General features: G+C 39.6%; 1 long non-coding RNA gene across 1 annotated transcript in view; it reads right to left on the bottom strand.

Moving 5' to 3' along the window:
* Positions 1-3,085: 3,085 nt before the first annotated feature.
* Positions 3,086-24,805, bottom strand: part of LOC122177306 — a 29,588-nt gene continuing 7,868 nt past the window's right edge. The window contains exons 2-3 of the long non-coding RNA XR_006178045.1: positions 6,148-6,214; positions 3,086-4,661 (exon numbers count right to left, since the gene is read on the bottom strand). This is a non-coding gene — a long non-coding RNA (uncharacterized LOC122177306). The remainder of the gene's footprint in view (positions 4,662-6,147; positions 6,215-24,805) is intronic.

Below are 24,805 nucleotides of genomic sequence, written 5' to 3' on the forward strand. Positions count from 1 at the left end.
AAGTATTTGGACTATTTATCTGATATGCATGTGGCTAGAGGGGAGCTAGGTTATGCAGTGGAGCATGCATCTGGTGAAACTGAACTCATTACTGCCTTAGGGTATCTCTGGGAGGAAGCTAATACTGAAGTGGTGGGAGCAAGCTGCAGAAGTAGATGTCTGCTATGACTCAAGAGGGGTTAATCTTACACAGTCAAAATGCTTCACAAAGATTGGAGTCCTGAGCTAATTTGAGGCTTCCTTTGATAACTAGCCTAATAAAGGGCAGGAAGGGGAATTGAGCCATCTCCAGTAAGTCTTAAAAGACACTGGAGTGTTGTCTTTTGCCTGACATGGGTCTCAATGAGCTGCAGCTGTTGTCATACTCCTGTTAAAAATTTTGTTGTTTATAAAAAAAACCATCCCATATAAGAGTGTTTTTTTTTAAAGGTTATGCAAAATGTGTGTTCTTGGTCGGTAGTTTTCTTATAAGTGAAAAATAAAAGGCTTTTAACTTTCTGGAGGTAACCTCTGGTTGGTTGCACTCCATATTATAAAACTCATAAAAAAGGGTGCTGATTGTAGCATGGCATTACTTTGCAGAAATTATTTGAACAGCTCTCAGCCCTGATCATGAATGCAGTGATACATTTTATTTTGAAGTTTTTCTTCAGAGACAAATACCTGATACTCTTGGTAGGTATTGAGGAGTTGCCTACCACCACCATCACTCAAGTAACTATGACCAATGAATGGGGAGAGCAAGAACATGGGCTGAGGACCTTCCTGGCCATCTGTCACAAAGAAAATGTAAGGAGTTTCTTTGTTAGAGCAGCTAAAACGATGAATCAATCACACATACCACTTACACCATTAACAGATGTTCCCATTAAGTTTCTGTAGCTTAAGTGCATATAAACAGTTCAGAAAAAAAAAACCAAAAAACAAAAAACCTCTTTTGAGTAGCTTTTTATACAGCTAACAGTAATAGAATAATAAGTGGGAAGGGCAGATGTAGAAACAATACACAATGAAAAAGTTGAGGACCCTCCAGAAATGCCATCTGAGTGGCAAAGAGCTCAAACAATGTCAGGCTCTTATGGTAATGAAATCCTGTACCAAGAAAAGGCTAAAAATCCTAAATTGAAGGGAAATGTGGTAACGATGTTTTTCATTTTCTTGCAAGAAATGAAAAACAATACAGAACTATAGCAAGTAAACACTAGACAATATACACAGAGAAAAAATAATTAATGTGAGTCATTTCTGAAGGCAAGGAAGTCTCCGATCTGATACTGCTCTCCAAAGCCCAGCTGTTACTGAAATGCCCAGCTGCCTTCTGCTCATCTCAAGCTTCTGAAGAGTCCTCCTAAAACTTCTGGGGTTCCTCTTTTTGGCTGAAGTAACACTAACTGAATTTCCTCCTGATAACTGAAAAAATGTGTGTGGCCAGCATAGTCAAATGTGGGACTTTTGGAGCACAGGACCAGCTGCAGCCAAAGGAATAACTTGCTTTAGCAGCTCTACAATTCCCCTTGCTTTTCAAGGCTAATTTTCTTGCAAAAATCTAGGCCCTTGACAAGTGGGGAGAGAGACTGACAAATGAGAGGTGCATTCCTTGTGGCACTCATGAAGAGCTATGGCACTTTATTACCAGGACTCTTCTTAACTTCACAACGACAACATCAAGTAAAACTTCACTAATTTGTTTATAATAAAGATTATTTCTCAAGAAATTCCTCACAGGATCAACTGCCATTTAGTTACCTTTCAAAGCTCAACAATAATGAAGTAGACTACAGGAGAACATTGTTTCCAGGGGCACTGTTAATTTTTCTCATTTTTCAATACTCAGATGTTGATATGTGATGAAATGGTAACACAGATGGGCAAAAATTGAAAGCAGCTATTGCCGCTGATAAAGCTGTTCAAAGGAAGAAAATGCTCCTCTTTTCCCTCTGATTTTCATTATTATTATTTTATTTTATATATATATTTTTATGGACGTATTCCCTGCACCACAACTCATCAGCTCTGATCAACTTCAGGACTCACAGTGCTCTCAAGGGCTTGACAGTAGTTTCTGCAGAACATGAAGATGAGAGCTATGAGACCAAGCACCAGTGTGAAGCGCATTCAGCAAAATGGCAAGACAGGCAGTGTTGCCTGCTGAAGAAAATTGGGATGTAATTCTGAACTAAATATTGGTAGCAGCAGAAATGCTGATCTTGATTGAATCTGCAAATGGCTTGGCTAAGGATTGGAGGAGGAAACCTACTTCCTCTTCCTGCCATTAACTCAAGACACTCTGGCTCTACCTACATAAGTTTTATTACCACATATTTCCCAGCGCTGCTACTATCTAGGCAGTCCTACAGACTGCTGCAACAGTCAGGATGCGGTAGCAGGAGCTCCTGTTCAGCCCTCATTCTTTACAGCTGTACTTTAGTCTTGTCTGCCAAAAGGGTAAACCTGTACCTGGAGTGCACCGGGCCCAGCACTGCCACTGGGCATCCCCTCTGTTCTGTGCCATCACCTCCAGTACTGGGTGCGGGTTTGGGTGCCAAAATTTAAGGATATAAAACTATTAGAGAGTGTCCAAGGGAGGGCTACAAAGATGGGGAACGGTGTAGAGGACAGGATGTATGAGAGAGGCTGAGAACCCTCGCTGTGCTCAGTGCAGAGCAGAGGAGCTGAGGGGAGGCCTGATGGCGGCTACAGCTCCTCACAGGGAGCGGAGGGGCAGCGCTGAGCTCTGCTCTGTGTGACAGCGACAGGGCCCGAGGGAACGGCATGGAGCTGCGTCAGGGGAGGGCAGCTGGGGGTCAGGGAAAGGGGCTGCACCACAGGGCTGTGGGCGGGGAACGGGATGCACGGGGCTGTGGGCACGGCCACCAGGGCTGGAGTTCAGAGAGCATCTGGGCAGTGCTCTCAAATATGGAGCTTGATTTTGGGTGGTCCTGTGTGGAACCAGGAGATGGCCTCAATGATCCCTGTGGGTCTCTTCCAACTTGGGCTGCTCAGTGATTCTGCTCTGAGGGAATGACAAGTGTGAGAGATCTGCTTTGCCCCGTTTCCCAAATGGAATCAAAATGAGTGCATAGAGTTTTCTCATCCATTCTTTTATTCACAAGACATAGATTCACTTGGAAGAGAGCAAGCAAAAACAACAGAACTACATGTAGGCAAAAACACTCCTTAGAGGAATTTGCTCTCGCTCATTTTTTTTAATTGTTTCCCAGTAAAGGCTCCCTCTGGGTCTCTGTCAGACTACAAACTCCATTTTGAACGTGGATCTTATTTGCTCTTTTTCCTCTGCTCTGACATCATGCTGATGCCGTCACAGGGAGCTGCATGGGAGCTGTGCTGGCCACTGCTGGTAGTCCAGTTTGTTCCCTGTGCTCAGTCCCAAGAAGATGCACATGAGCTTCAAGAATGCAGATTCCTGCTGCTACTCTTGGAGGTGAAGCAGTGCATGTAGTGAAGGCTCTGGTTTGGCTGGGACTTGCCCACAAGTTTCTGGGGGGTGCTAAGTCCCCTTGGAGCACAGGTACTCCAGCTGGTCACTGGTGCAAACACACCTTTTCTCTTTCTTGCTTACTGATGATGCATCACCAAAGTTAAAAAGCAAACTAGAAAGCTAGGCATCCTCAGCTTGACATTTCTGCAAAACAGTTTTGCAGCTTGATATCTATAAACTTTGCCTTACAAAGTTCAGTGGTATTTTTGGTTTTGGTTATTTGTATGATGCATATTTTATCTGTATTCAATATCCCATAGACAAATTCTGAATTCAGTTTAGTTCACTTTTTTTTTTTTTTTTTTTCCCTTGATTGATCAGGACCTCTAAGTAATCTGTAGAAATTTTTTGTTCTGTTTGTTCCTGTCTTCTTCCTAAATGTGTGTGATGAGTGGGTGATTTGTTTGTGCTGTCATTACGAAAACCATATGTTAATGTGGTCTTACGGAGGAGTGTTTTTATTATTTTAAGAGTTCAACTAAGGATGTTTCCAAAGGAGACATAATTGCTCTTCTAAGTACAAAGGCTTAACAATGACTAGCTTACAAATAATGCCAAAAATCTGTTCAGCTCAAGTCTATAAAATCTGTTTCTCAGAAATGTCTTCTTTCCATAGTCTGAACTGCTTAACACACTAAGAAATTATGACTATTCAGGTTCTCTATGGATCTTTACTGCAACTGCCTGGGACTAGAGAAAGTATCTGCTTTCTCATGTGTGTATCAATGTATGCAAAAACCTTAGGGTTGCCTCTCTGTGCAAAAGGCACAGTGTCAAAGCATAGCTTTAGACTGATCCTGCAAGGATGTTGGTGAGCTTCCTGGAGGAACAGCCTTAGAAGAGTGCCACTACCAGTCCAGTGTGCTGCATTAACCAGGTCAGTGCTGTGTTCTGTGCAGGATATTTGTGGCATTCATCAGGAAAGGAACTGACAGCATTTGAAGCAGTCTGGGGTCTTTACTGGTAGACCACATGGCTCCTCCTCTTCATTATGGACACAAAGTTCAATCTACCAGCCCACTGACACGTGCTTGACAACACTGAGTGAAGAGCATTGGGCTTCTAGTGTTTCTTCTGTGTTGTGATGAGCTGAAATCCCATGCAGAATAGCATTGGAGTACTCTGGGAGCTCTAGTTCTCCTTTCTGTGGCAGTGGTGAAACCTGGAGGGAGACAGGGGGACTGGCTGCTGTGCTGTTGCTGGCTGGTCAGTATTCATGAAGACACCTGCCTCAAGAGGCTGTTTGGTGATGCAGGTGAGTATGAGACAGATGCTGTTAACTCTTGACACAGATTTATGAGATTTATGAACAATTTATGAGAGATCCATTGACGTTTGGGAATGTAATGTAAAGAAAGTATCATGACTGTATAGGTGGTAGAACTGGTCCCTATGTTTGGCTGATCTCAGAGACTGAATGTTAGGCAGGCAGAAGAATCACTGAAAGTGCCTTGGTGTTCAATAAAGCTGCTGAAAAGGGAAGTATGTGGTAGAGTCTGCAATGCATTATATATATAAAATTTTAGATAGGAACTATTATTCTGTGCTGCAGAGTGGAAGAAAATGGAAAGAGGAAAATAGCTGTGCACCTGGCCAAGACCTTGAAAAGGACAGACTTTTCAGAACAATTTTCAGAAAAACAATTCCAAACCTCCCTGTAGCAAAGCCTCCTACACAGCCTTTGCGAAGAACCTTTCAGAGAAAAACTTCAAAGAAGTGCAATAACATGGCAACATTTTGTGAGAGCAGTGTTGCAAATAAATGCTACGCATTTCTAAGTGCAAGTCCGCCAAAATAAGTTGAAACTGCTTTCTTGTGCATTGCGATGAGAAATGAAGTGAGAAAAAAAGAAATGTTAATTCTTCATTGAGAAACATGTCTTACAAGTGTCATACTAGCACATTTTAAAAGCATATGTATATCTACAATTTGTATTTGCAGAAGCAGTGCGTATATTACATAAAAAGTTATTAGCTCATAAATATTACCTCAAAAAATACAAACAAATTTCTATCTTTTGCAGGTGTGTGCATACGCAGATAGTACAAATTCTGTATTATTAGATTATTGGTGAAATAAACAGCTTATTTTTCGTCATTATCCAGAAAGATTATAGAGGAGGTCAGTCAGATGGGAAAAGCCCCAGCTGATTATTTGGGTTCAGGTCTTCTTTTGCCTCAGAATTTGTATATCATCTTAGAGTCTGAGGGTCTCTGTGCTCCATCTGCAACACATCTCAGAAAGAGTTGGTGAGATCTGTATCCAGCTGGTTCCCCAGTTTGTGTTGGTGCACAATCAGCAGCACACCAAGAGTATTAGAGTTAAAAACTACCCTGCCCCAAAAAGAGGTGTTTGCTGGAAGATGCACTAAGTGGAAACATGCAGGTATTCATGTGCATAGGTTACTAGTGTTCCCTGGCAGCTGCAGCTGTGTGATTACAGTTGGATCCCAGTCTTGCTGCCATCCAGAGGAATTTTGACATGGGCCACAGAGATCAGATCTATTTGTCTTACTGCTTTTCATGCAAGCTCCCTGGTATTTCCCAGTCAAAATTTTCTTCCTACAAGTGAGGAGTGTTTCTTCTCTTTTTCTTTCACAGGGCCAATTTTATGCCCCTTCATTGCTTGACTTGGTATGCTGCACTTACCTGGTCAACTTCAGCAGCCCACAGTGACTCTAATGCTGTCCATCTTTGTTAATCATCCCTTTGTTAGCTGTGCCACAGCAAAAACAGATAAACAAACAAAAAGCAAAGTTATATAGGATATTTTCTTCTGAATATTCTCAATGTTTTCTTTTTGGGTTGAACTAGCAATAGCAGCCAGTTAAAGACATGGCTCATGGCTGAATGTTGTGCCATGTACCTGAAAGCACAGGATCACTCCTGTAAAAAAAGGAATGGTGTTTCCTGTAGACTACGTTTCTAGCATGATCAGTGGGAAAGGAGCCATTGTATGTAGATTGCTCCAAAAGTAATACCTCCTGTTTATTTCCATGGAAACAAAGAGCATAATAACACCATTTGATAGAGCAAAACTCAGATACAAAACACTGTTTGTCAACACAGTCACCACCATAGCTGTGCATTTCTGCCAGTGATGAACGAGAGCTGCGTGCTGTGCTTGTAACAGTCCGCACTGGTGTCCCATTGTTGCTGTCAACACAGCTGAAAGGTACAACTCAGCACCTCAGTGTGCTTACATCCACTGCCTGGTCTCCAGAAATATTCAGTAAATATCCTTGAATGTCAGTGGGTGCCATTCCACGTGGAGGAATTCAATGACACACCTTTGCTTCATACACACTTCCATGACAGTCACCACTGTGTCAGAGTGCCCCTCTTCTGCCATCTGTCACACAGCACCAAAATGGAACAGCGTATTAATAGGAAGGTTCAACGTCTACAGCCATAGCACCAACATCTGCCTCTGGCGTTGTGGGCCAACATACAAAATAGGAGGCATTACTTTCAGAGCAGTCCTCATAACAATCTTAGCATAAAGCTCTCCTGTGTCTGCTACGTGACACTACATGCCATTGTTGATGGAAACCAGCATGATGGACTGGATGCTGGCCTCCCCAAAGCTGAATTGCAGCTAAACCCTAGGGAAATTCTCTGGTTTAGCTCCCAGACAGAAACCCACCCACTAGTTTTCTTTGGAAAGAACAAGAATTCAAATATTGGTTTGGCATGAAAATTGTTCTGACTACCCTAAAGGCAAAGGGAAGGTGATTCTGCAAAGCCACAAGAAGAAAGTATTTTAATTCAGAGATCATTTCCCTGATTTAAAATGTTATTTTTTATCTAACATTTTCCTTATTCTAAAACCACATTGAGTTTCAGTTATACTTCCTTTGAAACCAGAAAGCAATTGTACTGAAATGCAATAAAGGGAACTAAAAATACACTCCAATATTTTTTTCCCTTTTGTGCCTTTCTCTGCTTCCCCAAATGTCTGAGGAGTAAAACCGGATGCAATAATTTGGGGGGAGAAGCAAATGGTAGAAGTCACTGTCAAAGAATCAGTGTGTTTGACAGATCATGGGCATTTCTGAAGAACTTCTTAGCCAGGGCTGCATGCAGATGTGTTGTGGTTCTGATGAAATAGTTGGTGGGTGATTCTGTATGTCACTGAGCTAACCAAACAAGGAACACATAAAGCCCTCTAAATGTGCTTAGTCTATGCATATGCCTTTCACATAGCAGAATGAAAAACCCTGAAATGAACAGGATAAAAAAAAAGGGGAAAGAAAATATACGCCTATGGTCAGCGCTACAGAGACTTTGTTGGTGCTCATTTGGCTAAGGCATGACTGGAAACTGTTTTGAAAGATGAAATAATTATGGCTTCACAATCCATTTGTCAAGAAGGATAACTGAGATAATCCATATCTGAGATGTTGCCTTCATGTCACTGGCAATAAGATAATATCCATCTGGCCCTACAGGGTTTGTTTCAAGGGAGAGAAAAACAAGTTTCTCTTTAGCTCAGGAACAGCAGAAATGCTTTAATATATCCAGAAGTATGCATACAAGACTTTCAAGATGTGCTAAGATTCTGGTACTAAACATACTGACAGCTTGCAATGTCCCGTTCATATGTGGAAAGGAGGCAGGAAGTGCCACCAAAACATCATGCAAGTGTTGGCTCAGCCTTTGCAAAGTTGTGTGTGGCTGCAGACTGTGCAGAACAAAGATATGAACTTGCTATTAGCAGGACCCATTCATTGCTCTGTAATGGATTTGTATTAGTTTATAATGAAATGTGAGGAATTAATCACAGCTCAATTACATTTATAAGTGCAGTGCTGTATTTTAACAAGCATGCACACGTTTGCCTGTTTTTAATTACTCAGTGACTGTGAATTTAGGGTCCTGTAGTTGGAGAATCCAGCTTTGTCCGTCCATCAGCAAGGCAGCTGCCTCGCTACACAAAGGCAGCTGAGACAATGAATGAAAGAGTTGGATGATCTTCATGGGTCCATTCCAACTTGGGATATTCTGTGATTCTATGAAGTAGAACATAGTCATGCTTCTCAGCTAGCAAGCAGAATATTGGCAAAACCAAGCAGCCCTCCTTCTTTTTTGCTCCCAGATCTCTCTTCTCTCTCTTTCTTAACGACCGTGGTCCTCCTTTCACACTTTTTGCAGTGAGATTGGTGATGCTGGGCTTCATCCTTACCAGCTAGGGAGTGCTGCTTTGAGTTCAGACACTTCTCTGTTTTCTCAGCTGTGCTTCAGATGACTCAGATTTATCTCAGAGTTCTCTTTTTTCTTTTTATCTAGATCTGTAGTACTGGATATCCCAGTTTGCTTTTGGCCTCGCCTACCAAGAATGTCAAATAAGGATAAAATCAAACTGTAGGTAGTCAAAACATAATGATGTTTCTATAGTAAAATATGATTCGTATTAAAATCAACTCATTCATTAGCGCTCACATTGTGAACTTATTAAATGCTCTTAGTTAACATAAATCTTTTAGGAGTTCCTAGCTTAATGTCTAGCGCTGCAAACAGCTGCTTTCTGTTTACAAAAAAAATGAGGTATGAATTTTTATTTCTTTCCAACACAGCCCATAAAAAATAGTCTTTTGGCACTGTAGATACGCACCACCAATGCATTCTGCTCAGAATAACTGTGTTTGCTGAAGGGCAGCCTTGCACAAACACTGTTTTAACCTATAGTATCATGCTTTTTCAGTTCTGCATATTAATTCATGCTGACTTCAAAAGAAGCTGAATAGCATTTTAAAAATCTCTTCCAGTTCTTACTCATACTGAGATTTCTGAGCAGTGCTGAGGCCCGTATGTAGTGCTGGACTGTGATGAAAGTTGCTCAAGTAAAAACAATATTGAAATAAGGAATGAAAGCATGCCACTGAATTTCAGGGAGAAGCGAAGGGTCATCATTTCACACAGGGGATTACATGGGCGTAGGTAGGACACAGCAGTGGTTTCTAAGCAGAGGTCTGCTCAAAGCCACTGCTACATTTAGTCACAGTTTGAACAGATTGTAGATTGTCAGCCATGTCAGCCAAGGCCTGTTTGTGTCTGTCTGTCTGTGCAGAAATGTCATGGTGTGAATATCTGATCTCAGAAGCTACTGCCAGGGGCCTGAGGCAGCCTGTAGGTCCCCTGCTCCTCCTTTGGCCATCTCCAGAGCACTCAGGGTATGGCACCTCATCCACACACAGGCACATAACTGAGGTCACAGAATCACCAAGGCCGGAAAGGATCTCTAAGACAATCTAGTCCAACTGTCAGCCCTCCTCCACCAAGCCCACTGCCCACGTCCCTCAGTGCCACATCCCCTATACTCAGCACTAGTGAGGCTGCACCTCGAGTACTGTGTCCAGTTTTGGGCCCCTCACTGCAAGAAAGATATTGAGGCCCTGGAACGTGTTCAAAGGAGGGCAACAAAGCTGGTGAGGGGTCTGGAACACAGGCCATATGAGGAGAGGCTGAAGGAGCTGGGAATGTTCAGCCTGGAGAAGAGGAGGCTCAGGGGAGACCTCATTGCTCTCTATAACTTCCTGAAGGGAGGTTGTAGTGAGCTGGGGGTCGGCCTCTTCTCTCGTGTCATTAGTGATAGGACCAGAGGGAATGGTTTCAAGCTACGGCAGGGGAGATTCAGGCTGGACATCAGGAAGTATTGCTTTTCAGAAAGGGTGGTCAGGCACTGGAATGGACTGCCCAGGGAGGTGGTGGAGTCACCGAGCCTGGGGGTGTTCAAGGAAAGGCTGGATGTTGTGTTGAGGGACATGGTTTAGTGGGAGCTATTGGGAATAGGTGAACGGTTGGACTGGATGATCTTGAAGGTCTTTTCCAACCTTGGTGATTCTATGATTCACACGGCTCTTGAACACCTCCAGGGACGGTGACTCCACCACTTCCCTGAGCAGCCCGTGCCACTGCTTCACCAGTCTTTCTGAGAAGAAATAGTTCCTTGTGTATGGTCCATTTGTCAAAAACAAATTATTGCAGCTGTTCAGATTTCTCATAGCCTTCCTCTCCTTTACCCACAGGTCCCAGACCTGCTTTTTGAGGGGCTAATATGATCATCGAGCTAGCTGCCCTCCTTTCAGTTCCTTGCAACCTCCTCCCTTCGGGTTCAGCACTGCTCACGCTGGTAGCCCAGGCTCCATTGGCATGCAGCCATGCCTCCCTTTCTGTTACTGGTTCCAAACATACACAGCAATGCAGGAAGGCTTTGAAAACTCATATTGGTGATCCTTACAGGAGGATATTTTCCGTATGCCCTGCAAACAGCTCCTGTCCGAGGACTGCCAGTGCAGGTGTGGTGCCATGGTCTCTGAGCAGGCCCTGCAGAGAGCAGGCTGGGAAATAAAACATGAGGCCTGCAGCTGGCAGCTGCAGTGGGGCCAAAGCACCTTCTGGCCCAGCTTCAAGCTGATGCCGAGAACCAGTCGAGCATAGAGAAGGATGACAAGTTCTTTAAAAGAGTAGTAAAATTAAAAAAGCCAAATTACTTCTGCTCTGAAGGTGAAAAAAATTCAAATAGGCAGCAAAGTGTGGCAGAAGAGCAAGAAAGGGAATGCAACAGGGAGCACGATGTAATCCAGGGAGGCAAGCACATTCGGAGGATCCTGCCAGGCTCCCGTGAAAAGTGTATGCTGAAAAGCAGCCAGTCCATTACGCGTGCTGGCACAAAATACGTCAAGAGAAAGGCAAAAAGCTGTAAACACCTGCACTGAGCTTGGAGACTTTTGCAGTTCCTTGTTCATTGTTATAAAAGACACAGTTGTTCTCCTAGATATAAGAAAACATACTGTAGAAATTACGACAAAGCACTCCCTGTTAGCTGGATATAAAGAAGGGCAAACTATGATTCATGCATTACTGCAAATGCTATTCACTGTATCATAGCTTGCACAAAGTTTTGTAGTTACATTTCTGTTATATCAAGTCAAGAGGATTTTAGAAGTGTGAATGAGGGAAGGTCTCATCCGCTGTGACAAAACAAACTACTGCAAGCAATTACAATGAAATCAGAAGTATATTTATACCACGCACAAAATGGAGCTAGTTTACTTTTTATGATGTCAGTCAAACAAAATAAGTGTAAATAGATCTATTAGGAGATGGGGTAATAATTACTGCTTACACTACAGTTAGGCTGTTTATGTGCAAAGTACAATTCTACAAGGCCTTAAGCCATGCAGTATAGCAGCTTTTGATTGATCTTGGTTCTGTAAAACACTGTGGTTTCTAAGTTACCAAACACTGTATTTTTTTTTTTTTATGTTAACTTCCATATATTTTTATTTAGAGAAGAAACATTCTTTCAGCACTGTAGGCATTATATCAATTCCTTTCACAGTGATCCCGGAGTAACCTCTACACTAATGGCAACTGAATTAAGAACAAGAGGGCAAAACATTTTTTGTTCACAAACTCCCAGCAGACAAATAGATCAATAATCCAGAGTTACTTGGCTCCTTCATGATTCCTCATATACAGTAACTACTGCATGCTCCATGTAAGAATAAAATGTCCTATCCTTATTCTGTACAAAGCAGCTGTTTGCTAAACCCATCTTCAATTTATGAAAATGAAAATGTCATCTTGGAAGGCTTGTGATTTTTTTAGGACTATAAGTCAGTGATTAGGTGCCTCCTTAAGCTATACATTGTCGACTCCTGATTTGGAAGAGTTAATTCACTGTGCTGCAATGATGTAAAATGGAGGAATTGCAGGAAAAGGAAGTTTTAGCTTTGATATGGAAAACGAGAAGAATGAAACAGAGACATCAAAAGGGAGCTTTTTATAGAAAACATGCTATAAAGCTGAAATTCTTCTCCATTCACCCTGCTCACTTCCAGAACTCTGGTCAGCAGAAATATGAACTGATAATGAGTTTTGTGTGCTTCTTGGTCCCTTCTCACAACAGGGTAACCTCTGCTAAGCTGTTCACGCAATCAAAGTAATGTAACATGCAATTCTTGATCCTTGACATTTGCTTTCCTTCCACTGAATTCTCAACATCTATATTCAAACAAATGTATACTAATATCCTAAAGACCCTAAATTAATAAACAGAATGTAATTTTGACTGGGACAATGCCTCGTTAAATGGGTAACAACTCTTTCTGCAGGCAGAGAAGCAAGCTCAGCCTCCAAAAAATTCTTTTCCGCAGATCTGGATTTCCAGATACTCAAAGTCACATAGTCACTGCCTCCATCTGAGCAAACTAAGCTGCCAGATAGATGGCAGAACTGAAAAGCAAGGCTCAAAAGACAAAATGATCTGTGACAATTTAAGAATCTTGAAAAATTTACTCTTTCCTATTTATTTCAAAATAAATAGATTCCTTTTTTTGAAGTCCTCATTCTCATGCAGAACAGAATACTTTGGGATTACCTTGTCAGATGAAAGTTGGTAGATTTTCCAATTATATGGTAAAATTCTGGAGCCCCTTGCATGCATGTGTATGCAGTTTCAACCTCCTGGATGCAGTAGAAGTTTCAGATGTTGAAAACCTGCTTTATTAGTTATTCTACCACATCCAACCAATACAAAATGAATCACTGATTTTTTCTGTCTTTTCCTATCTAGTTTTAGATGTACAACCCAATTACTTATACTGCCAGATTGGTATCAGAAACGAAATGTTTGCTAATACTTAGTCTGAGTTTTGTATTTTTAAATTTCATCTACTTTCTTTAGTTTTATTTAATAAGTTGCACTCTAATACAAATTGCATAACAATTCTGAATATTCAAACCTGTTTTAGAAGAACAGAAAAGGATGTGTCAAATTTGGGGATTGAGATAAGCAAGAAGCACAATAAACATGACCAATATTCCCATTTTTTGGTGACAATTATCTCTGAAAGTGTAAACACAAAGTCAAGACTTGGGAACCAAACCTTAGGGAACTTCACAGAATTGCAGGGGTTGGAAGGGACCTCCAGAGATCATGGAGTCCAACCCCCTTGCCAAAGCAGGTTCCCTACAGCAGGTAGCACAGGTAGGCATCCAGGCAGGTCTTGAACATCTCCAGAGAAGGAGACTCCACCACCTCCCTGGGCAGCCTGTTCCAGTGCTCCGTCACCTCACTGTAAAGAAGTTCTTGCGCATGTTTGTGCGGAACTTCCTATGCTGCAGTTTCCGGCCGTTTCCCCTTGTCCTGTCTCCACTCACCACTGAAAACAGTCCGGCCTCGCCATTCTGCCCCCCACACCTTAGATATTTATAGACCTGGATCAGGTCCCCTCTCAGTCTCCTTTTCTCAAGGCTGAACAGACCCAGCTCACTCAGCCTTTCTCCATAGGAGAGATGCTCCAGGCCCTTCACCATCTTCGTGGCCCTCCGCTGGACTCTTTCCAAGAGATCCCTGTCTTTTTTGTACTGGGGAGCCCAGAACTTAATAAGTCTACTGCACTCGAGACACTGTTAATTAGAATAACCAGTAAGTTTCATGTGTTTTTGTTTTTGTTTTTTACATTTGTTGTTTAAATCATAATTTTTAATCTCCATGTTAATTTTCTGCCATTTCATATACCACCTTAATATTTTTCTGAGATGGAACTGAAATCACTATTTCAATGCGATCACAAAATCTTGTGAAAAGGTAATATATGTTAAGCAGTATCTCTGCTATTCAAAACTCCACCTGTTTGTGCTGTATGCACTTGCTTGATGCTGCTTCTAGGTTTCATTCAGCATTTCTGTTACCCGGACTGTTCTGGAACAACTCTGTTCTTGACCACATTGCCTTAGCAGCACTAGGTCACACTAGGTGCAAAGTACTGTCATTTTATTATTTTCAACCCTGCATTTGCTTTATTGCAAATATGCTAGACTATTCAGTCTAACTGAATTCTATTTAGTTGCAATAAAAATCAGCTTCCTTCCTTCTTTTCTCAGCTACTTACCAACATAACAGGTAGGACAGAACCATGCCCCACATGCAGCCTGGGACATCCACCCTCATCTAGTGCTTCAGGCAGTGCCATCATTCCTAGTGAACTTTACTTGCCGAGTGCAAAACTGAATGATGCATTTCCAAATATTTCACTGAAGTCCTGGTGATATATTATTTGCCACGTTTGCCTTACTGACTAATCCCACGATCCTCTGTTCAAGAGTCATGTAACTGGACAGGTTAACTGTTGGTTTTTTTTTTTTTCCCAAGTATTTTTTCTCCTTTTGAAATAATTATAAAAGTAGCTTAGAAAGGATGCATGGCTTGGAATGCAAAACTGTATGCAAACCTATTTATCAGTGAAACAAATAAGCCTAAACTAAAAAAGAATTCTGCAGAAACACACTAGGAGAACAGTCAGAATGAAAAAAAAAAAGCAGTAAAAACAATCTCAACTACAAAACTGGACATCATTATGATGAGAAAACACCCAAGAATGTGTTGATACAATAGGAAGGAAACAAGAAAGAAGTTTTAAAATTCTTTATTTAAAGATAATTTCAGGGACATCAGAATCTGGAGTCTGGCCTGCACCCTACAACGTCTGGTTTTTATCACTTAGTTGAGATAGCAGAAAGAACTTTTTTAATTAAATAGGATGTATGCATTTGGAAGCATTATTAGCTTATGTTTGGCTTGAAAGGAACAGAAAGAATTTGAAAATGAGGAAAGAAAATCCTGGATACAAAGCTCAGATATTTGCATGACTGTTTTGACTCATGGGAATATCTGGGAGATAAAGCCAACTTTTTTCCCCCTAGTGACCACACCAGGAAGCTACTTACCTTTGCACAGTTCATTACTATTTTTTTTTTTATTTATTTGGTGTTTATTGATTTCAGAAGAATGAATGAGGCACAAGAAATTAAAAGACAAACATGAACAGAAATCTGAGACAATTTACGAGACGTAGTAGTAAAAAAACCCACAAGAAATTATTTTATATACTATAAATACTTAATATACCAGCAGGCTTGACAACAAACAAAAAGAGATAAAAAAAGAATCTACATCTTTGACAAAGTAATAATAAAAATGCTTGGGGGTTTTAAACTATTTTCATGCACTGCGTTTTATGATGTGTTTTAGGCTTGCTGATGATCCTCATTTCTATTTGAAAGACTGTGTGCTGCAATGCTTATTTAAATAGCCATTCAACTGGACGTAAACTACTTCTATATCACCCTAGTTTTCTTCCTGTGCCCTGCTCAGCCTTTTCTGCTTTAAACATGAAATTTATTATCTCCCAGTTGCATTTATAGCATTTATATCAGAAAAAAATTGAATGATATACCTTTGTATCTTCTCCTTTTTTTACAAAATAAAATATTTCAGCAATGCTGCATTTGGCATTTTCAGTTCTTATCATACTCATTTTAAATATCCTGTGGTTGTGTGTTGACTCACTGCTTGGAGTCAATACTAAGTGAACAGTGACTTTCCTCTCGCAATTAGCACAAGATGAATCCTGCTTTTAAATTTCCTTCATGTGGATCAGCAAGCTGACCTTGCTTTCTGCACTGCCTGACTGTTAGACTAGCATGAAAGATGCAATCAGAAATATGGCAACAGATAGAAGAAAGTACGTAACTTCTTGTTTTGGCTCAGCTTCATCAAGGAACAATATTATTCTCTTCTCGGCAGTTGACTCCTGATCCCACTGAAGTTAACAGAGAATTACAGAATCACCAAGGTTGGAAAAGACTTTCAAAATCATCAGTCCAACCATCCACCTATCACCAACAGTACTCACTAAACCATGTCCCTCAACACAAAATCCAAACAGAATGTGTCACTACAGTATGTCTCTCATCTCACCACAGTTAGGATGGGGGGGGGAAAAAAACAACAAACCTAAACAGTTTAAAGCTAAATGCAGATATTGCTTTGATGCAAAGATAGCTCACTGATAAAAATGTAACATCTTAGTATACCTATTTGGAAAAAAACAACAGCATCACTGAATGTGGAGTGTTTTGAATGTGTTCAGACATTGCAGGCAGCTGAACTGTGATATAGCAATGCAAGCACGTTTTATTGCTTTATTTTCATTGTATGGATACAAGATACTTCTAAATAACTAGTTCCTGAACATTTCATTACATTTTATCATGTCACAAATGTGCAGTCCCTAAATATTTTTCTTCACAAGTTGCCACACGGAGAAGCCAACTGTCATGTTGTTTAGATACAAACTGCTGACATGTGCTTTGTATACACAAAAAGCTAGTTTATGAAATGCAAGATTGAAACTTGTCAGGTTTTTTCAGTACATAACTGTCTGCAAATAAATCATGACTACATCCATAATATATTTCAAAAGGCTTAACTACTTTTTAAAAATATACATGATTTTGTGAAAAAAATGTAATTTTGAAGCTGAAATGTGCTCCCATTACTTATGATTTTAATTTGTACTGAACATTTTAACATGTTGGATGCATTAGTGACTAAAGAGGACCGATAATGTAAGTCTGATGCTGTAACATTGTGAGTGAAGCACCACGGTGAGGAGACAGAGAGAGGAAGGCGAAAGGCTACAGCTCCTCAGTCTGGTAACTCAGATACCATATGCACATCTTGTCAACTCAGATGAAGTATTTTAAAATATATTAAATATGGGTTAGAGACACAATGGATAAAGTTTGCATAACTTGTCCTCAACTGACCTCGGTGTTGCTAAGCTGGTTACCATTAGAAATGGTAGATTTTATTTTATTTTATTTTATTTTATTTTATTTTATTTTGTTAAAGATAACGCTATTGTTATTTCATATGGAATAACTATAAACTCTTTAAATAGGATATTAAAGCTTCCATGAAAAAATGCCCAAACTTGAAATGTTCACCTTGGTTTTGCTTACTCTTACTATCAGTCTTCTCTTTCCCTCATTTCTGTTTTGCCTCAGAAAAGGAAGAAATACAGAACAGTATATAAGGAGGATGAAAACAATAACAGGTTTTCATTTGTTAGCTTCCCTGAACATAAGTGAAAGCAGTAAAACAAGAAAGTTCCACATCAATGGAATAATAATATAATAAATAATGGAATAATGGGTATGTTGTCTTTCCACTAAGAATAACAACAGAATAAAAGCTTGATGTAGATACAGTATAACACTCCAAGATCACATCTGACACATTTTACTTGGTAGTTTCTAACAAGTGACTCAGGACACGTGAAGCTCAGAGCAAATGTCATCATTTGAATCTAAGAATCCAACTTATCCGAAAAGGGAAAATATCTCATGCATCAGGAAAAGCAATGAAAAAAGATTCTGGCAGAAGCAGATGAATGGAGCATTACTGCTGGCATTAACCGTCAAGGGAAAGCTACGTTCCAGTGAGACCTGGTTGACTAATGAGTCAGAGGCAGAAGTAAGAACTTGAAAGCTGAGACTGCCTGTGTTACAAACACCTTTCTGTAAGTGCTGAATAATCTTTTAAAGTTTCCAGCCCTTCTGTGTGGCCTGGGTTTGCTTATTCTTGCAAAACCAAGGCTTTTATCATTGTCACTCCTAGCAGAAGCAATACTCAAGAGTAACAAATTTACTAATTTCTCATGATATAATAAGATGCACACACAGATGTATTTTATTTTCAAGAAGCCAGAATCATTACTTAATTCTTATTCATTAATCAGTATGGAACACAGATTAAGAGCAGGCATACCAGTAGACTCAGACTGATACCACCTAACAGTAATATGCAAGTAGATAAAAATTGGACATTAGTCCTCTGAGCAGCACTTCAGAAGTTACTACTAGAATCATTACACATAATGCTCATACATATCTTGAAAGAAACAGGCTACTTTTTATCACAAAGAAAAATGAAATGTCAGCAAAGCAAAACTGGGAGATGTAAACCCAACAGCAATGAGATCTCTACATACCAGTCATTGCATTGTGCCAGGAAAACACCCCTGCCCAAAGACACTGCAGTTTTTTCCAGGCACAGCAGAACTGCTTTTAAAAATTATTCCAAGGAAAGTAAACAGAAGAAAAAACATTTGGTGTGTAACCCAGGAGCCTTTACTGCATGGAGCATGCTTCTGAGTGCTACTTTCCTTTCCTGTTTGCATTATGTTCTTCAGTGTGCGGTTCCTTATGCTTTCTAAACGTATTTGAACACACTGTTGTCTGCAGGTATATCCTTTTCTTTGATGATTTCTGTCAAGTACTTATTTCTCTGTGTTTTTCTCAGAAGAGAAGTACCCATGTTTAAAAGCCAAACAACTTCCTCTGCAAAAATGCTAGGTAACTTCTCTAGCATCTGGAAGGACATTTCACAGCATTAAGCCTATTATTTTCCCAGTAAATGACTTTGGAAGTTATCATTTCTCTCCATGAATGACGCAACCACTACTGACAGATTATCTGACAGCCTAGATGTCAAAATATTTTTCTTCTTTGCAAGTGTATACTTGCAAATGTTAGAACTGACTGTCAGGATTTTGAGCTTGGATGTTGGAAGTTTCCTTGATTTCAGAAAGCTAACATATTTTTGTATTATATTCAGTTGCTTCATCATTGAAGATTAAATTGAAATAAAGCCAACCTTCCCCACTCCCAAAAACAACAAAACCCAGGAAGAATCCATTGCAGACATCATCTGCATTTTTCTAGACCCAAACCCTTTTCACTGAAAAGTAAGGCTTCCTAGGGATAACAGCTACAAACAGTGGACTGTAGATGTTAAGTAGCAATGAAGCATCTGTTCTGGAAAGGTTATACAATGCCTCCCTCTGCTTAGAAAAATGGCAGGATATGCTTTACATCAAGCATGACAAATCGTGATGAAGATGAAGCCCTGAAAAACATACTTGTACAGCACACACATTTCCCCCCAAGAGCATGACAAATTTGAGTTAGAAATCCCATGGCTGAGAGGTGAATTGAGCCACACAGCGCCTTACCGTTACAGGGCTGTGGAAAAGGGCTGATACAGGAGAAAAAAAACTAGTGCTGTGTGCATGAGAATAGGTTTGGCCCAAAAGATTTTCTTTTGAATACTAGCCTCTGTAAAAATAAACAATCATACCTTTAAGCATCAGTCAGGCTAGCTCTCTCTTTTCCTCCCACCCTTATATGTAAGGGAAATACTTTTCCAAGCAGTTGGAGAACTATCTATCGAGACTTTACGTACAGAAAGAGTTGCTGTTATTCTGTGTAGTAATAGTGCCCTACACTATCGAGCTGCTATCATGGGCAAAATCATACGAAAGGAAAAGATGACACTGACACTGAGACTTTTAGAAACCCCTCGCGTTGTGCCAGCCCCTTCTCTCCCTACATTAACCACTACAGATAGTTTCTATCTTTTCCTCAGAAACCTGAGGACATGCCACACCAGTGGTACCCAAACTTGCTGCTATAGCAAAGCCCATGGCTCAACTCTGTGACATAAATTAATTTCTGTAAACATCTGCAAAGCAATTTGCACAAGTGCAACAGGTTTGATTGGCTCAAACTTTTAAACATCTGTTGTGTAGCAAGATGAGGAAAATGAGGAAAGCCAACCATCAGAGCAGACTACTACTGCAAGAACTATTCATTCAGCCTATTATTATTCCCTGACTGCACCTCAAAAAAACAAGGTGGCTGGGAGTAGGCCAAATGAATTGTTCTGGTAGGCTTCAATCTTCTCCTGAGGAGAGAGCAATAGATTTTCCTGAAAAGAAGAAAAAATGTAACAGGAAGCCTCTAATGATCTGCTCAGAAGATAAGACAAAACACTGCTGGGTATCTCTTTGCAACTAAATATCTTTTGTAATTGTTGGACTCTGTCCTAATTAGCTTTGATGTATCAGAGAGTTACTTTGTGAGCTGTTTGCTTAAAACATGTTGTTCTGTTCTACTTCCTTTCAGATGTTCTATGGATAAAATCATTAGGCTTACCTTTTGTTCCTTCTGTATACTGTTTCTGCATTAGCAGAACGCATGCTCACCCTCTGAATTTGTTCAGTCTCTGAATTAACTGTCTAACTTCAAAGATGAGATTTATCTCATTCTATTTTAGTGCTTGTACATCCACTGACTGCCCAAAAGTTGTGTCTGGTTCATCAAAGTACGGATGTATTTGAATCTGCATCTCTTTCCTATTAACACCATGCAAGTCTCAAGCATTTTCTGTGAACTATGAACATATTCTAATATTCCACATTCCATACCTTCTGTTAGGAGTCCAAAATATTGATTTAATTTTCACCTTGAATCTCTTTGTTCTTTGTGATTAATATCAAGATCTGAAATACTAAATCTAATACCACTCAGGGCAAGAAGTTACTTACAGCATCCTATATCTAGAGTAAGCAAAACTTCGGTGAAATTAGAGGATGAGGTCATACCCCACACTGAAGACAGAAGTGAAAACAGTTGTACTGTTTGGGACAACAGAAACAAAACCTATGATACATGCCATAGCTCACCTGGCAAGCCAGATGATGAACACAGAGGAGTTTTGCCAGGGCCCAGAGCCTTACGACATTACCCACCATAAGGAGTTGGTTATTCTTTACTGTAGGTATGAGTATCTTTGAGTTGGAGATGATGAGACAATGTTGAAGACTGCCAAAAAGCAAGAGGTTGTTTTCTAGAAAATACTTGGAAAGCTTTGAATAGAAACTGCTCCAATTTCTTTCTGTATTCCCAAATTACTCAGCTCCTTCTGCAAATAAATATGCCTCTGTATTCCTGATAAAGAAATACGTTTATGAAGAAACAGCAAGTTCAATAAGTTTTACTTCCTAAAGAAACCTATCTGCAAGAGGCTATAACCTTACATCAAAAGAAGGAACAGTGTTCTGGAAAAATAAGCAGAAATTCCCATAAAGCAGAACTTATTTTTTCCCCCATGTAAGAGGTTAACCAATTTCCACACATTGCAACAAATATGCCTGTATGCTTTTATTTCCTCAATATATGCATGGTTTCATTAAATTTTACTGACTAAATCATATGTATTTCTCATCAGTATAAATTTGGCCAATCTGCAAATCCTTAAATACTCTCCCTGCTGCAATTTTACTAGTTACACTGATGTCGTTAGCTGGTATTAAGTCTTCCATTTGAAATACCCACAGGCGTGATTCTAATTTTGCATACAACAATTAAGCTTCTAATGCAAACAATTACATGTTCGTGGTGAAAAACTTTCTGAATGTTAATATATAGCAGAAATCACAGCTCATTTGTTAAGCCCTCAAAGCAGGTAGACAATAGGTAAGAGTTTAATTTCTTTTAGCCCTTATGACATTTATTATATATTTAACATTAAACACTTTCCAGAATTGGCACTTTCACTATGATTCATACATTTTCAAATAGGCATAATGGAAACATTTCAACGCTGGACTTAAAATGAAGTTCAGTACAATTAAATAATCTCAGTATTTTTGAACTGAAGAATTAATATGTGCTAAGAGACACTTATTTCCTAAAACTTTCTGCAAATAATGACACGATTTGTAAAACACTACACGAGGGGAAGAAAAAGTACATGAAGAGTAACCAAATGGGGAAAAAAATAGAGAACTAATAGGAGATTTCTTTAGAATTGAAGAACGGTGTGGGTTATTTTCCTATATAATCTACTAACTGTATCAGTTGGTAGATGCTGTTTCCTTTCAAGCCGTGCCAACCATGCAGAATCATAGTTCTCTTTTTTCTTCATTAGGAAAGAGATGAGCACCCAGGTAACACTGCATTCAAAAGTGTTATCTTGAACAAAGAGCTGCTCCTGCTTGTGTGTGGGTTTTGATTCACAGCAGCAGCTGCTACATCAGTACAGGAACTGTACCAAAAGACAGCTTATGATAAAGAGCAATAGAAATTTGTCCAACTCTCCTGGCTTAGAAATGCAATCTGACTAACTGGCAACCAAACTAACAATTATTTAGAGGCAATAAAGATTTAGCAGTAGATCAATTCAGTGGCTCAAGCTTTTAGAGATTCTGTTTTTAAGAACAATTTTTTTTTTTTTTTTTAATTCCTTTAATAGCAGTCTTTGATCTCATAATATTGACTCATCTTAATGTATTGTGCATCAGTCAACCAACTCCTGAGGCACTGTTATGAACGTGCTGGACCTCCTTACAAAAGGATCTCAGGATTCTTTGCAGCAGCAGCCAGTGATGACGCAGGTTTCACTAACACCAGAAGTTTTAAACAAATTCAGTATGCTACAATACAGTCACTGTATTGTCTATGGCAGCATTTGATTTTGTTTTAAAAGGACAGTCTTACATAGTTCCAACAACACGTGATATTATGGGTGAATAATTATCACAAAAGCTATCTGAAAGTGGCATTCATCTACATTTGGAAGTTTTGATTTTCATTTATTTATTCTGTGACTTTGCCTCAGTTTCCAGCATGGTATCATAAGCAGAGCAGAAGAAAATGCAGCCTAGAAGGTCTTCCATAATATGGGCTGAGCTAACAGAATCTGAGAACAGCACTGAATCTACAAAGAAAACTGTTTGTAGCCCAATTTCCTACTAAAGAAGTTCTGATAAGCATTGAAACTTTGCAAGCTTATCTGAACTGACATTAAAAATGGATCTAACCAGATATTCAGTAGAAATTCTCTCCAGCTGGTATTCTCTAACATGCAGACTTAGGACCTTAGTGAAGTGGGATTATTCATCAGAAAAAGCCCAGCAAGTTACTCTTCATTAGTTCTCAACATTGGGATGCTCACTGAAGGTTATGTCAGCATTAAAGGGACGTGTAATAAAAGCACAAGTAATCATCTATTAGAAAAAGAATCAATGACACGTTTGGAAAAAAAAAAAAAAAAGTGCTTAAGTTTTATAATAAAATATTTATTCTCCTTTTTGTACAGGGAACAAATACAATACAAGAAGATTTCTTCAGTTTATCTCCCTGTCGCTTTATATAAGCTACCCATGAGAAAAAGAGATGTATCCATGTACATTTAAAACTGTGACAATAGTGCCAATTGCACCAATACTTTCGTGGCATATAGACAGCTACTGAGACTCTGGTCTAGTAAAGTAGTGAACGTCAGTGCTTACATGTAAGTATGTGAATTCAATGGAAGCTGCAATTTTATTTTTTTTTTATTTGTGGGAAGAATATTAAAGATGCACTTTCTTCTCACTGACACTAAGAAACCCCTGGCCAAATGCTGATTGGCTTGTTTGAAGTTTTACATCTACAACTTAAAATCATCTTTTGTTAACCCACCATTTGTGGAAAAAAAGTACTGGTTTAACCATAAAAAGGTTTGGGGAAATACTGCTCATTCTTAGCAAATCAGCCTTTTTACTGCCCCTTTCTCCAGAATCTCTTCTTCTACTGAGACTGACAACAACTCCCTTCTTTCAGCTTTCCAGTATACATCCATGTAAAGAAACATCACTCACAAGAACAAACAACCACAGGTTCATTTTCAGACAAAAACTGCATTAGTACCACGTATATCTATACATATAAGAGCATAAGAATTCAAACAACTAAATCACACCTTGAGAAGGTTTAAGATGGGAAATTCTCTAAACTAAACTAGCAGTTTCCGGTTCCATGGTTCTCAAGTGTAAAGCAGTGACAGGTGGGGGGAAGCAAGAGAAAATGCATGTTTAAAGGCAGGGTTAGCTTTGGATTTTACGAACACCAAGCTTACAACAGAAAAAAACTCAACTTGTTTTCCTCATGCCCTCCTGATGTTCTTAATCCTGTCCGAGGCCTGATCCAACTCTTGTTGGTATGTGAAAGAAATGAGAATGCAAAATGTCAGAGAGCTCCTGAACAGAATCCATCAGCAATTTTACAAAAAATATCCAAATCCCACTTTGGAATTTTATAATAGGATTTATAATAGGATTCATCCTCCAATCAAACACTGCAAATACATTTGTATGCTTTGGTTATAACCCTGCATCTTATTCATTAGGTGCCATGCATCAGATTGGGCTCCACCTTGTTTTGATGAAATTCTGAAACGTGGGGAGACATTCTTACTACTTAAACTACAGCAATAGGGGTCGCATACTCAATAGCAACACTTTCCAAATTTAAGCATCATTTCATTTGAGATACCTCTGATTTCCTAGTTACTCTAAGGGAATCCTGGAACTTGTTTAGACAAGGACAGAGAGCAGTCACTGCCTATGTCTAACAGGGCTAGGATGAAGCTTCTTGAGTCACTGTCTTAGTCCCCAGGAAGGCATGTTTACATGCCATGTCACAGACTGCCTTCTGCTGTTTACACCTTTCATAGTGTTGTTCACGTATGATTACAAAATTTATTATCTACTATTACTTGTGCAAATCAACAGATTTTCAAAGTGGTTGCACAGGCAGATGTGGTAAAAAATGACTCAGATCCCAC

This window comes from Lagopus leucura, unplaced genomic scaffold (genome assembly GCF_019238085.1).
Source record: "Lagopus leucura isolate 7727_CA_CO unplaced genomic scaffold, USGS_WTPT01 Super-Scaffold_100001, whole genome shotgun sequence".
In the NCBI taxonomy this organism is placed as follows: Eukaryota; Metazoa; Chordata; class Aves; order Galliformes; family Phasianidae; genus Lagopus; species Lagopus leucura.